The sequence below is a fragment of the Gorilla gorilla genome, chromosome 12 (genome assembly GCF_029281585.2).
Source record: "Gorilla gorilla gorilla isolate KB3781 chromosome 12, NHGRI_mGorGor1-v2.1_pri, whole genome shotgun sequence".
Classification (NCBI taxonomy): Eukaryota; Metazoa; Chordata; class Mammalia; order Primates; family Hominidae; genus Gorilla; species Gorilla gorilla.
In genome coordinates this window covers 65,003,031-65,018,320 of record NC_073236.2, presented here as the reverse complement: position 1 = coordinate 65,018,320, position 15,290 = coordinate 65,003,031, and the positions used below count along the sequence as shown (strand labels likewise).

The following is a 15,290-nucleotide window of genomic DNA, read 5'->3' as shown; positions in this document are numbered from 1 at the left end:
GAAAATGAGGGTTGCAGCCATCTGGGGACAAAGTTAAGGCAAGCTGTCTGGAAGATCAGGTGGGGAGAGGAGTGCAGTTCTGGCCCCAGAGCTGCCCAGCAGGGAGGAACAGGCCTTGTGGGGGCTGACCTGACTTAGCCAGATAGGACATCAGGCTGCCAGGAAAATGAGGGTTGCAGCCATCTGGGGACAAAGTTAAGGCAAGCTGTGGGCTGAAAGGGAGCCCAGTGGGAGATAAGGCACAGAGAGGAGGGAGCTGGGATAAAGAGACTTAGAAACGCAGGCACAAAGCCAGCACAGAGGCTGTCCTGAGTAGCAAGCCCTGTCTACAGAACTAGAGTCTTTGGAGAAGGCTTTCAGAAGAAGCTGGGACTGGATTTGCGGCTTGAAGAAAGGGTAGGATTTGTAGAGTTGAAGAGGAGTATAACGAGCCACTTCCTGTGAGGTGAAACTACATATCACTCAGTGATTTACATCTAAACTGGGTATTTATGTGTTATGATTGACTGAAATCACATGTGGGCTAATCAGCCCAGCCATCAGGCCAAGATGCTGGCTCACAAAGGCAGCTGAGGGACCTTCCCCTGCAGGAAGTGACGCTGTGCCTGATTTACACTTTGCAAGGTACGCAATTGTTTTCACTTGCTCTAAACAAATTGACCAAATCCAGTTCAGCAAATGAGATGACTCCAAGCACAAGGTTTCTCTTTGAAAATGATTGAGAACATGTTTGCATACAGTGTTTACAAAGTTGAAGCAAACTGTGCTTCGAATGAAGAGAGAATATGTCTCCATTTCTTTGCCGAGTGTGAAATGAGAGAGGGGTTTGTTAGCCCGACTCCAGCAGAGCTCTTGCCCAAAGGAAGCCTGAGATCAAGGGTCACAAACTCAAGTGTCTACTGTGAAAATAAGATAAATAATGAAACAAGACAACTGTGATGCAACAGGAAATTGTGGAAACTCTGGCTAAGCCAAGAGCATACATCCTATTTGAAGACAGCTGCTATTCTCTCCCCTATTTGCATCCATGCAAGAATGAGAGTCCACTATGACCAGGTTTTCTAATTTTTCAAGAGAAGCCAGAAATGCTGATTTTTTTTGGTAAGAAACTTTCTAAGCTAAGGAGTATTGTATGGGTGCCTTCTGCTGTGGGCCACCTGTTTCCAGTCTCTGTTCTAGAGGCTACCTAGTTATGGAAGTCACCTGTAACTGTCCCTATTTGTTCTGGAAGGAAGAGTGGACACTTGTAGGAAAAAGCCCAGACTCCCTAGCCTGACATGGAAGACCTTTGCCTACTTCTCTAGACTTTTCTTTTTGTGCTGTGCTCATACCTTGTGCCCCAGCCCTGCTGAGCTAACTGTAGCTTGCCTAATGTGCATGGAACAGAGATTCAATCCCAATCTTCACCTAAACACTTCACCTAAAGAAAATGGAAAATGGAGTTTCAGTGTAAGGCTGAGCTGAGATTGTGTGGAAGTTTAAAAATATGTCCACATCTTTTTTACTTTCTTTCCATTAGGAGGTGGGCTTGAAGGCTGGGCACGGTGGCTCACGCCTGTAATCCCAGCACTTTGGGAGGCTGAGGCGGGCAGATCACCTGAGGTCAGGAGTTTGAGACCAACCTCAACATGGAGAAACCCCGTCTCTACTAAAAATACAAAATTAGCCGGGTGTGGTGGTGCATGCCTGTAATCCCAGCTACTTGGGAGGCTGATGCAGGAGAATTGCTTGAACCTGGGAGGCGGAGGTTGCTGTGAGCTGAGATCGCGCCATTGCACTCCAGCCTGGGCAACAAGAGCGAAACTCCATCTCAAAAAAAAAAAAAAGGAGGTGGGCTTGAAAGTGAATTAGGGCTGGGAAGGGTAGTTGGGGATGGAAGGGGAGATGGGGATGGTTAACGGGTACAAAAAATAACTAAAAAGAATGAATAAGACCTACTATTTGATAGCACAAGAGAGTGACTATCGTCAATAATAACTGGCTGGGAATGGTGGCTTACGCTTGTAATCCTTCCACTTTGGGAAGCTGAGGCAGGTGGATTACCTGAGGTCAGGAGTTTGAGACCAGCCTGGCCAACATGATGAAACCCTGTCTCTACTAAAAATACAAAAAATTTAGCTGGGCATGGTGACAGGCCTGTAATCCCAGCTACTTGGGAGGCCTGAGGCAGGTGAATTGCTTGAACCCAGGAGGCGGAGTTTGCAGTGAGCCGAGATCCCGCACTGTACTCTAGCCTGGGCAACAAGAGCAAAACTCAGTCTTAAAAAAAAAAAACCCTATACATTTTTAAATAAAGAGTATAATTGGACTGTTTGTAACTCAAAGGATAAATGCTTGAGGGGATGGATACCCCATTCTCCATGATGTGCTTATATTTCACACTGCATACCTATATCAAAACATCTCATGTACCCCATAAATATACATACCTACTATGTACCCACAAAAATTAAAAATAATAAAAAAAGGAAATAGATTGGGCTTTGTGACCAGGTCAGCCAAGACAGTATGTGGAAATGATGCCAAATGACTTTTGAGGCTAGGTCAAAAAAGGCAATGCAACTCCTACCTTGCTTGCTGCAACTCTCAGCTGGAAGCCCTCAGCTGCCATGCAGGCAGGCTACCCTGAAGGCACCATGCTGTGAGGAAGCCCAAACTAGCCCATCAGGAGAGACACCATGGAGAAGTTCTGAGGGGATGTAATGAGAGGCAGAGACACCCCACCAGTCCTCGGATGCTCCAGCTCCCTGCTCTTCTAGCTCCAGCCACCACCTGACTGCAACTGCCTGAGAAAACCTGAGCCAGAACCACCCCACTGAGCCCCTCCCAAATTCCTGACTCGTGAAAATTGTGAGAGATAAAATTATTATTATTGTAATAAGCCACTAGGTTTTGTGGTGATTTGTTATGCAGAACAGCTTCAAAGGAGAACTCAAAGTTTAGGCAGAGGCAGAGGCAGATGTAGTGTCTAGTGCCTAGTCTAGTCTGCTGTCCTTAATTCTGTGCACTCGACTCTTCACGTACCAGCCAAATTCCTGATATTCTTCCGCATAAATGCCAGAGGGAGCCAGGTTGGTTGGCTGATTTAGTTACTGTCACTGGTATTGAAAACCTCATTGGGTACCTCAGCCAGCCTGAGTCTTTGGGTTAGGTGCCCACTCATCCGATCAGTAGCCACTCTTGTAGAAGGCCAACCTGTCCCAGTTCACCTGGTTAGGGGCCTGTGGCCATGGCCCTTTCCATGTGAAGGGGAAGTTGGGGTGGCAGGTGTCTGGTGGATCCACCTGGCACCTGTGGTTTGTTGTCGTGTCTTTCCAGGCTTGTGCTCTATGCTTTAGAATCATCCCTACTCCCAATACTTACTCATCTTTTGAGTCTCAATTATGCATTACCTTCTTCATGAAGCTGGGCCATTCCCCTTGGAGACCTCCTGTCTCTTTGCACACCCTCCCTACTAAAGAGAGCTCACTGGCTTCCCCATCCATCTTTCCCACAAAGCTGACCATCCTCAGCTTATTCATCTCAGTCTTCCTAATGCCAGGCTTTGTGGCTGGCTCATAGCAGGGGCTGGATAAATCATTGATAAAACATGAATAGATGTGTTTAGTTGAAAGAGGATAAAGGGAATCATAACATCAGCTACTCTGGAGTGTGGAATGCTTTTGATGTCTGAGTTGGGAGGCTAGGTTCTGTTTCACTGCCTCTTGCGGTAGTTGATACCAGTTCATTGATTATGTCGTTCTGTTACCTGCAGTAGGAACAGATCGTGTCCTAAAAGTGTGTGGTCTGGAACTTGAAGCACATTTTCCCTCATAGAAACAGGTTAGTGGTTTTCAAATTAAAAATAAAATAAACCCCAAAAATCATGAAAAAAAATTCTACAAGAAACTGAACTTGGAAAGTCAGCTTTGAGGTGGTTTGAAGTTAACAATGGACTGGTCTCTAAGCTTTGGAGGGATAGGGGAAGATGAAAGTGTTGGGGACCCCAGAGCTGCCAGTCAGTTAAAGGGCACTCAGATGCTGTTGTCCCAAATATATAAGTATGGGGGATGGGGGATCCAGGAATATATTTAATTTTTAAAAACTTCACTACTTCATGTTTAAATGGGTAATACACAATGATAGTACAGCTTTTATAATATTTTTATATTTTAGTAACAATGTTTTTACTTCAAATTTACCATCTATGGGAAATGTTGAAAAAAAAAAGGCCACATAGTTTTCTCTACCCAGATTTCATGCACAGTAAGCTTTGCTTATCATTCCACACATTATTTTGAGTCTAGCTATTTCCTCCCCTCTCCACTCCTTTGACCTATTTTTAGGTCTAGAAGCTAAAAAAAAAAAAAAGATTGTCTAGTGAGGACCTAGTAGCTGGCAGCCCTGAGGGTGGGTGTACCCTGGGGCCTCAGCCCTGGCCTTAACAGGCCTTAGGTGTCGGGGGTTGGGGGGCGGTGGTTGGGGATTCCAATCCACATTCTGTGAAAGGAACCCTCCCCTCCCTCTTTCTGGGTGAGGCCAAAGGCTGCCCAGTCAGCTGGCCTGGCCTGAGAAGGCTAAGATAGTGCAGCCGCTGTGGTTCCCCATCTCCTCTGCTTCCCTCTGCCACACACTTACAGTTTGGTCCTATTCTTCCCACCCCAAGCTGCTCTGGGGCTGCCACCCTCTTACCCCGACCCCAGATCCCAGCCCCAGGGAGATCATTAGGCTGCAGTCAGTCCTGGTTCTTTGCCTTCCTCCCTACCAACTTCTGACTGTGCTGCAGAAAGCAGATAACTGAAAGCCACTCAATATACCTAGAAGGCAGGGCCATAGGATGAGCTTGGCCTTTGGAGTAGCAGACCATGGTTCAAATTGTAGTTGAAACCCCAGCTCTGGGACCTATTTGCTGTCTGACCAGGGGCAAATGACTTACCCTATCTGTGCTACAGTATCTTACCTGTGAAGTGGAGAAGAGGATAATGATCTACTTTGGAGGGCATTGGGAATTAGAGAAAATGTATGTAAAGTGTCTGGTACAATGTGGCCTACAACTGCCCCTAATAAATGTTTATTGAGGCCTTATCCTTAGCTTTCCAGGAAAGCTGGGGAGGGTTTCCCTCTGGATCTCCTTGTGCTCATGGGGTCGGGACTCTAGACTGGAGGAGCACAGATTTCCACAATCCTGTGGTACTCATATGTCCGGTAGAGCATCACCTTCATATTTAGAGCCCTCTTCTCCTTTCTTGCGTTAGGATCTTCATGGATTGCAACATTGCACCCTTTACCTAAATGAAACATCAGTGCATATAACTCTCCTCCCATTTTCACCAGGTTAAAACAAAAATTAGGATGGGCAGATGCCAGCCCTTGCTGGAGACCCAGGCTTCTGCGTGAATGACTATCCATAAAGCATTTAGATGAGAGAATGTGAGGGAAAGCTGCTGTCCAAGATCTTCTCTGCTGGAGGATGGGACAATGGTCTCACATGCTCAGGAAGGTTTGTAACGTGGGGTTAAGCACGCTAACATGGAAGTTGAAACTCCTGGGTCCAAATCCTGGCTTTTCTAGTTACCAGCCAGGTGCATCAGTTTACTCATCTGTTAAAAGCAGAGGATGATGATGCTGATGAAGAGGATGATGAAGATGAAGATGATGGTACCCATCTCCTCAGGGTTACTGAAGGTGAATTGAATTGACGCAGTGAGAATGGAGTACACTGGACTCACTCATGAAGTATGTTAGCTGCTATGGTCATGCTTTCCCCCTCGGTTCTCTGTGTAGCTAGTGATAGAAATATCAAGCTTTCCAACAAGACTGTCCCTTACCACGTTTTCTTTCTTTTGTTAGCCTTTAGATTTTTTTCTGATTATAAAGGTTATATATGCTCAAGACAAACCACTTATAAAATGTAGAAAGACAAGGCTGGGCACGGTGGCTCACACCTGTAATCCCAGCACTTTGGGAGGCCGAGGCAGGCCGATCACCAGGTCAGGAGATCAAGACCATCCTGGCTAACACGGTGAAACCCCGTCTCTACTAAAAATACAAAAAAAAATTAGCTGGGCTGGTGGCGGCCACCTGTAGTCCCAGCTATTTGGGAGGCTGAGGCAGGAGAATGGCGTGAACCTGGGAGGCGGAGCTTGCAGTGAGCAGAGATCACGCCACCGCACTCCAGCCTGGGCGACAGAGCGAGACTCCGTCTCAAAAAAAAGTTGAAAGACAAAAAGAAGACAATGAAAACACACAACATATTACCACCCCAGAGATGCTGTGAACATTTTTATGTATTAGGAAATAGATATTTATAGTCATTAGTGTAGTATGTAAAAATGAGAGCCTATTAAAATGTGCAGCAGTGACCTATAGAAACCAAAGGTTAAAAAAATCTGTGTTTGAAATCTGTTTGTTGCCTGTCCAAGAGCTCACTGCAGCTCACCAGTGTGTTATGGAGCACAAGTTCTTAAAACTAGTGCTAGGCCTACAGCCTAACTTGGGAGCTTGAGAGAAGTTCAAACTCCCTGGCTGCACCTGCTGAATCAGAGAGCCTGGGGTGGGCACAGCAATCTATATTTTAACAAGCCCTCCAGAGGATTTTGAAGTCTGTTCAAATTTGAGAACCATTCTTAGAAATCAAAGTTCTAGCCCAGGCGCGGTGGCTCATGCCTGTAATCCCAGCACTTTGGGAGGCCCAGGCAGGTGGATCACTTAAGCCCAGGAATTTGAGACCAGCCTGGGCAACATAGTGAGACTCCATCCCTACAAAAAATATGTATTAAAAAAATTAGCTGGACATGGTGGCACATACCTGTAATCCTAGCTACCTGGAAAGCTGAGGTGGGAGAATCACCTGAGCCTGGGAAGTCAAGGCTGTAGTGAGCTGTGATCACACCACTGCACTCCAGCACGAATGACAGATTAAGTTCCTGTCTCGAAAGAAAGAAAAAGAATAAAACGGGCCAGGCACTGTGGCTCACGCCTGTAATCCTAGGACTTTGGGAGGCCGAGGGGGCCAGATCACGAGGTCAGGAGTTTGAGACCAGCCTGACCTACATGGTGAAACCCCATCTCTACTAAAAATACAAACATTAGCCAGGCATGGAGGCACGTGCCTGTAATCCCAGCTACTCGGGAGGCTGGGGCAGGAGAATCGCTTGAACCTGGGAGGTGGAGGTTGCAGTGAGCTGAGATCACGCCACCACACTCCAGCCTGGGTGACAAGGTGAGACTCCATCTCAAAAAAAAAAAAAAGAATAAAAGGAAGAAAGGAAGGAAGGAAGGAAGAAAGAAAGAAAGAAAAAAAGAAAGAAGGAAAGAAAGTCAAAGTTCTGGAATTATTCTGACAAGTTAAACAATAGTTAAGAAACTCTTGCTCTCTAAGGTCTCACAAATTTCAAGCTATGCATTTAAAATAGGTGCTGCCGAAAAAGAATGAACCCTGGAAAACATTCTACTTGCTACACTGAGACACCATATTAAAGACAGCATTATTTTAAATGTCTCTGGACTGCTTTTAAAAAGAACTTTGGGTCATGCATCTAATTCCCTTCTAACTTCTAAAATGGAAAGTAGTTTCCTATGGTTGGCATCTATCATATGTAGTTATAGACAGACCTACTCTGTGACACCATAGAGTACTCACTCATTTCTTGTTTGTCATTCATTCAAATAATCACCATTCAGCTCTTTGAAGTATTTATTCGCTACCAGTTTCTGGCAGTCTTTTTTGCATTAGGAAAGAACAGATCTGTTTTATTTTCAGATTTTATTTTAAAAATATGTATTTTCAATGGTATTTGGAAGTTTATACTTGCAAAGGATTTGAGTGAAGTAGGAGATATTTTCTCTAGAACATTAAAAGTGTCTGAAGACCCCTTGACCCTCTCCCACACTAGTGCCAAGACAAGAAAACAGGATTTTTCTGCTCTCTTTGAGTTCTAGTCTCTAGGTACAAAGGAATTACATCTCAGTTACTGGAAAGTTTGCAGAATAGAGGAATGGCCCAATGTCTTTGAGACATTTTAGGGCAATACCAGAAGTCTTGGAAGAAGAGAGCTAAATAAAAGTCATCTGGATGCCCAAAGACCACAGAAGATGGCTTGCTCAAAATACCACTACTGAGTTTGGCTTCAGTCCCAGACAAGATTCTAGACTAGATTATTTAAAATAATAACAATAAAGTTTGGGAGACTTTTGGAAAAGCAGTAATTACTGGCATTCAGCCTGAGATTTTAAAAACAAAGTATGTCTGCTTGACCTTTTTCTTTCTTTGACATTGTTTCTAGACTCATTTATTAAGAAAATATGATAGGCACAAGGCCTGGGGCATAATAGAGACTCAATCAATATTTGTTGACTGAATGAATAGGGCATTTTGCGAGGCTTTTGATAAGATCTTTCATAAACCGATTGATAAAGCCACAGCATAATGCAGGCTGGAAGCAAGGGCAAAAGCTGGGTTAGAATTTCCCAGAAAATATCATTAATACCATCTGGGAGGCAGAGTCCTAATGTTGGGCCATCACCCCTGAGAAAGCTCTCCATGGCATGGATGCAGTATAGAGAACAGGCTCATCAAACTGAACATAAAATTGTGCTGGGCAGGGCAGCATACACGCTGAGGGATGAAATCCAGATCAACAGACAACTGAGCAATTTTTAAGCCCCTCCTTATTCTCCCTAAATATAAATAATACATATTCATTGTATGCAATCTGAGAAATATAGGAGAGACTAAAGAAGAAAGTAAAAAAGAATTCATGAACTCCCATCACCTGAATGTAACCATTGCTAATATTTTAGCATATTTCTTTACTTAGTCTTTGTTTAACTTATACATACTTTATCTAGATGTGTTAATTTCATATCATCCTTTCACTGAAACGAAACTCTTTTAAAGCATAATTTGTAATGATTATATGATAGTTCATTATATCTATGCGTTGACTTACACATCTTCATTTGTAGTGACCAAAACAAATAATTGTAGCAAATATCAATATAGCATTTTACTGAGGCCCAGATACTATTTAAAGTGCTTTAAATGTATTAGCTTTTCAGTCCTCACAATAACTCTGAGAGGTATTATCGTTATCCTTATTTTACAGATGAAGAAACTGAAGCAAAAAAAGTTTAAGTAATTTGCCCCAAATCACCCAGATACTAAGTGGTGGGAGCAGAGATTTCTCTCTTTTGAAGTCGGTGTTGGTATTGGAATGATTGACATTTATTAAATGGTATTGGAATGATTGAAAAGCCATTTGGAAATACATGGAGTTGATTTTCATATTGCATTTTACCTTAGTACAAATTCCAGATAAATCAAAGACAATTATAAAAGATGAAATCTTAAATATACAAAAACAGTGATTCTCAATGCTGGCTGAGCTTTAGAATCACTGGGGAGTCTATTTAAGAATTACCAGTGTTGGCCGGGCGCGGTGGCTCACGCCTGTAATCCCAGCACTTTGGGAGGCTGAGGCGGGCGGATCACGAGGTCAGGAGATGGAGACCATCCTGGCTAACAAGGTGAAACCCCGTTTCTACTAAAAATACAAAAAATTAGCCAGGCGTGGTGGCGGGTGCCTGTAGTCCCGGCTACTCGGGAGGCTGAGGCAGGAGAATGGCGTGAACCCGGGAGGCGGACCTTGCAGTGAGCCGAGATCGCACCACTGCACTCCAGCCTGGGTGACAGAGCGAGATTCCGTCTCTTAAAAAAAAAAAGAATTACCAGTGCTTAGGCCTGGCGTGGTGGCTCACGCCTGTAATCCCAGCACTTTGGGAGGCCGAGGCAGGCTGATCACCAGGTCAGGAGATCGAGACCATCCTGGCTAACACGGTGGAACCCCGTCTCTACTAAATATACAAAAAGAAATTAGCCAGGCGTGGTGGCGGGCGCCTGTAGTCCCGGCTACTCGGGAGGATGAGGCAGGAGAATGGCGTGAGTGAACCCTGCAGGCGGAGCTTGCAGTGAGCCGAGAACACGCCACTGCACTCCGGCCTGGGCGACAGAGCGAGACTCTGCCTCAAAAAAAAAAAAAAAAAAAAAAGAATTACCAGTGTTTAAGGCCGGGCGCGGTGGCTCACGCCTGTAATCCTAGCACTTTGAGGCCGAGGCAGGTGGACCATGAAATCAGGAGATCGAGACCATCTTGGCCAACATGGTGAAACCTCGTCTCTACTAAAAATACAAAAATTAGCTGGGCATGGTGGCGTGCACCTGTAGTCCCAGCTACTTGGGAGGCTGAGGCAGGAGAATCACTTGAACCCAGGAAGCAGAGGTTGCAGTGAGCCGAGATTGCACCACTGCACTCTAACCTGGCGACAGAATGAGACTCCATCTCAAAAAAAAAAAAAAAAAAAGAATTACCAGTGTTTGCCACTGGCCCCCACTTCCCCCCACAGCTATTTAAATCATAATCACTGGAGGTAAAGCTAGAAATTTGTATTTTTTAAGTATGCGTTATGAATTTTTTTTTTAACTTTAAGTTCTGGTATACATGTGTAGAACATGCAGGTTACATAGGTATACATGTGCCATGGTGGTTTGCTGCACCCATCAACCTGTCATCTAGGTTTATATTTTCTTGCATTAGGTATTTGTCCTAATGCTCTCCCTCCCCTGGACCCCCACCCCCCGACAGGCCCCGGTGTATGGTGTTCCCCTCCCTGTGTCCATGTGTTCTCATTGTTCAACTCCCACCTATGAGTGAGAACATGAGGTGTTTGGTTTTCTTTGCCTGTGTTAGTTTGCTGAGGATGATGGCTTCCAACTTCATCCATATCCCTGCAAAGGGCATGAACTCATTCTTTTTTTATGGCTGCATAGTAGAAATTGGTATTTTTTTAAAGTTCCTGTTGATTGGAATGCAGCCAGGGCTAAGACATAACGACAAAAGGGACAGATTTTTTAAAACCTGAGAAAGGAGAAAGCTTTTCTATGTATGATATAAACCCCAAAAGTTCTAAAGAAAAAACTGATAAATTCAGTAGTGGAGAATTATTGTTTAATGGGTACAAAGTTTCTGTTTGGGAAGATGAAAAGTCCTGGAGATGCATGGTGGTGATGGTTGCACAGCAATGTGAATATACTTAATGCCATCAAACTGTACACTCAAAAGTGGTTAAATGATGTGTTTCATGCTATGTATATTTTACCACAATGAAAAATGGCATTACAAAAAACATCATAGGCACAATCCAAATATAAATGACAGATTGGAAAAAATAGGTAACTCATTATAAAAAGGGGCTTATATATAAAGAGCTTGCATGAATCAATAAGAAAAAGAGCAACCCAATGAAAAGATGGGTAACAGATATGAACAGTTCACAGAAAAGAAAATATAAATGTTTCTTAAACATATGAAAAAAGCCCATTCACACTAAATGTAAGAGAAAATAAAACTACACTAAAATATCACTGTCACTTAGATTGAGAAGTATAAAAACAGAGTTGGGGCCAGGCACAGGGGCTCATGCCTGTAATCCCAACACTTTGGGAGGCCAAGGCAGGTGGATCACTACAGGTCAGGAGTTGGAGACCAACCTGGCCAATGTGATGAAACCTGTTCTCTACTAAAAATATAAAAATTAGCTGGGCATGGTGGTGCTCGCCTGTAACCCCAACTACTCGGGAGGCTGAGGCAGGAGAATTGCTTGAATCTGGGAGGGAAGTGGAAGTTGCAGTGAGCAGAGATGACTCCATCTCACAAAAAAAAAAAGGTTGGATAACTCAATTGTTGGTAAGGGCCTGAGGAAAGAGCCATTCTTATTATTTGCTGATGGGAGTATAAATTGGTGCATTTTCTATGGTGGGCACATTTGGGAATATCAGTAGAAATTTCAAATGCACACACAGCTTGATCCCATAATTCCACATCTAGGAATTTATCATACAAAAATATTCATATACAAAATGACACATGTACAAGGTGATTAATTGCAATTATTTGAAATAGCAGGCCAGGTGCAGTGGCTCACGCCTGTAATCCCTGCACTTTGGGAGGCCAAGGCGGGTGGATCGCCTGAGGTCAGAAGATCGAGACCAGCCTGACCAACATGGTGAAATCCCGCCTCTACTAAAAATATAAAAGGTTAGCCAGGCGTGGTGGCGGGCACCTGTAATCCCAGCTACTCGAGAGGCTGAAGCAGGAGAATCACTTGAACACAGAGGTGGAGGTTCCAGTGAGCCAAGATGGTGCCACTGTACTCCAGCCTGGGCAACAGAGTGAGACTCCATTTAAAATAAAAATAAAAAGAAATAGCAAAAGGGGGATGCAAACATCTACTAATAGAAGAGTTGTCAAATAAATGTTGGTATGTCCATAGTACATACTTTGGGGTACTCTGTGGATGTTAAAGAAATAAAATCTATATATGCTAATATGGAATGATTGGCACTATGTGAAAACAGCAAGTGTAAATAAGAGAAGGGTTATATAATCACATAACTATGCCTGTAAGAAACTAGCAAGAAAAGTTGCCTCTGGGATATAAAGACGTTTTTCGCTGTGTGCTTTTTTTTCCTATTTTTTTTTAAACCCCATGAATGTATCTCTCCAAGATAATTCTTTTTTCTTTAAATGAAACTTCACTGGGGAGGGCCAGAACCATATAAAATGGTATCTAGAAGTACCATTTGTTGGCCGGGCGCGGTGGCTCACGCCTGTAATCCCAGCACTTTGGGAGGCTGAGGCGGGCGGATCACGAGGTCAGGAGATTGAAATGATCCCGGCCAACACGGTGAAGACCCATCTCTACTAAAAATACAAAAAATTAGCCGGGCGTGGTGGCGGGCACCTATGGTCCCAGCTACTCGGGAGGCTGAGGCAGAAGAATGGCGTGAACCCGGGAGGCGGAGCTTGCAGTGAGCCGAGATCGCGCCACTGCACTCCAGCCTGGGCGACAGAGCGAGACTCCGCCTCAAAAGAAAAAAAAAAAAAAAAGAAGTACCATTTGTTGTTTCTGCTGCTGTTTGCTAAATGCTTGGGGCAAGACTTGAGTATGTTCAGGTGATGGAGGGATAACAGCAGTAGAAAGGAAAAGGCTGATGGAGCCAGTTATCTGAGGAGGAGGACAAGAGGGAAGGCAGGCTCAGGAGGAGGCAGGCATTAGCTTTGGGCAGAAGCAGACACACCTCCTTCCCTGAGATGGACGAGGTAAGGAAGGGGAGGATTCGTTCCTAAAGAGATAAAACCAGGGCCCTGGGTGGGGTTGATGGAGCTCCTGCCTCAAGGCCTCTATTATCTATGGAAAATATTAGTTAGGTTATCTGCTCCTAGTGAGGGAGGAGATGGTGGCCAAGCGGGCATGAGGACTGTGGTTAAAATGGTAAAGCAGCTATTGTTGAAGGCCCCATAAACCTGGGTGCTGGCAGTCTGCGTGGCTAAGAAGCTTTCTCTAGCGGTTTTCACCAACTGGGAGCCTGAGCAGGGGGCCGGAAGGAAGTGAAGAAGGGAAGGGGCCAGTGGGTTGAGGATGTTACACAGTGAGCAAGGTCTGAAACTATGTGGGAAGAGGGTAAGCAGTTCTATCCTATGGTTGCCTGTTTGTCTCCCCAGTGAACTGGAACCCCCCTCCTACTCCCAGGGCACTTTTCATAGTCCCCAGGGCCTGAGTGGGTGCTTGGTCATGGGACACAGTTCAAGGAATGTTTCTCAAATTACTTAATCGACCCTTCAAATACAAAAACAGATGAATAAATGAACCCTAAGTCTTACCACTTCATCAGTGCTGTGAGAAGGCCTTTATCCCATCTGGCATTATCCAGCTTATTTACTTACCTTGTTCGCAAGATTTGTTTGCTCTTTCCAGTGGTGATGGCTACCCTCAAGGGAAGGAGACACTGAGGTTATGTGTTTAAAGATGCTGCAGGCTGTGATGGCAAATACTTTGCAGGACTCCACTGTAGCTCCTCCTCTTTCCTAACATCACTTTCATCACTCGTGTTTGAAATCCCACTCTCAGTGGTCCATGGCTGCATGCCTCTCAAAGTGGGTGTGGGGAGTGGGGCAGGGGGATTAGGAAGGAGGGTTCTGCAGAGGGAGGGGAGCACAGCACCCTGGGAGAGGTGACACTTGGTTACTGATGTCTTAGTACTGGTGGTTTGCAGTTGAAAGGGAGCAGCAGACACTTGGTGTGGGAGGAGTGAAGAGGCGAGGCTCTTAAAAGCAATCTGATGATCAATGTGTGTCCTCTATAATTTGGGGGAAGGCCTACCCTTCCTCCACTCCAGGCTCTGCTTTTCTCTCACCTCTATCAGCAGAGGAACTTACTGTAGTCTGGGAGGATCTCTCCTTCACTCAGCCATTCTTCCCACTGTAGTTGAGCACTTGCTGCAGGCCCAGCCTATGGCAGGCAGAGGAATGCAGAGGCCCCTCCTTCCATGGCCCACAGAGAGGAGCCTTCAGCTCCAGCTGGTTCAATGTCCCCTGATTGCCTTTGGATATTATTATCTGAATCCGGGATTAACAACTCCTGAACCCTGAGCAAGTGAGAGACAGCAGTGCCCTCCAGGGACCTGGCAGAGTGCACATGCCAGGCAGCACGTAGCTGCTACGGCAGGCATGGAGGCGTTGCCATGGAAACTGCCCAGGCGGCCTTTCCACTCACAACCTCTAGGTTCCTTTGTTTGTGTCATCCGTTTCTAGGAGATACATGCAAGGCTTTCTCTCCTCCTTTTTCTCATCCCTGGAAAGAGTTGTGGAGGAGTTGCTGGTGAATGGGGTGGGAGAAGTCAAGTGCAGCCCGGGTGGGAAAATAGCTGGTGAATGCCAGGGTTTCCAGCGACCTGTGGGGTAGTGGCTCACAGCTCTCAGCTCTGCTGCTCTGGTGGGAGAAGCGCCTCATTGGCGATTACATTCCACCAGAGCCGCTGCCCTCTCCTCTCCCTGCACCCACAGGCTGCGAGGTGCTCAGGGGCACGGTCAGGCAGAGCTGGATTTGCTGTACCAGGCCTGGGTACTCCGAGGCAGTGAGGTACAGTTAAGAGAGCACTGAAATCAGAGTCAGGAGGCCTGAATTTTGGCCCTAATCCTGGCACAGCATAACCTTAGGCAAGTGTTTTCCATCCTCCTGGCTCAGTTTGCTCATCTGGAAAGTGAGAGGGCTGGAATAGAACAATAATTCCAAAGTGCTGCAACTGAATCATCTGAGAAGCAGATGCAAGCTGCATTACACAATGCAGATTTCTAGGCCCAACCCCAGAGATTCCTATTAATTAGATTCCTATTGCCAGGCCATATGTATTAAGGGGATGTAAATTCATTTCATTATGAGACTCTGTTGACATGCTTGAGATAATTAGAGAC

At 45.1% G+C, this 15,290-nt stretch overlaps 1 long non-coding RNA gene across 2 annotated transcripts in view; it reads right to left on the bottom strand.

The window, feature by feature from the left end:
* LOC115933555 (uncharacterized) overlaps window positions 1–14,555 on the bottom strand; it is a 28,575-nt gene extending 14,020 nt beyond the window's left edge. For both annotated transcript variants that reach the window (XR_008676950.2, XR_004069405.3), the window contains exon 1: window positions 13,764–14,555. This is a non-coding gene — a long non-coding RNA (uncharacterized lncRNA). The remainder of the gene's footprint in view (window positions 1–13,763) is intronic.
* Window positions 14,556–15,290: the final 735 nt, after the last annotated feature.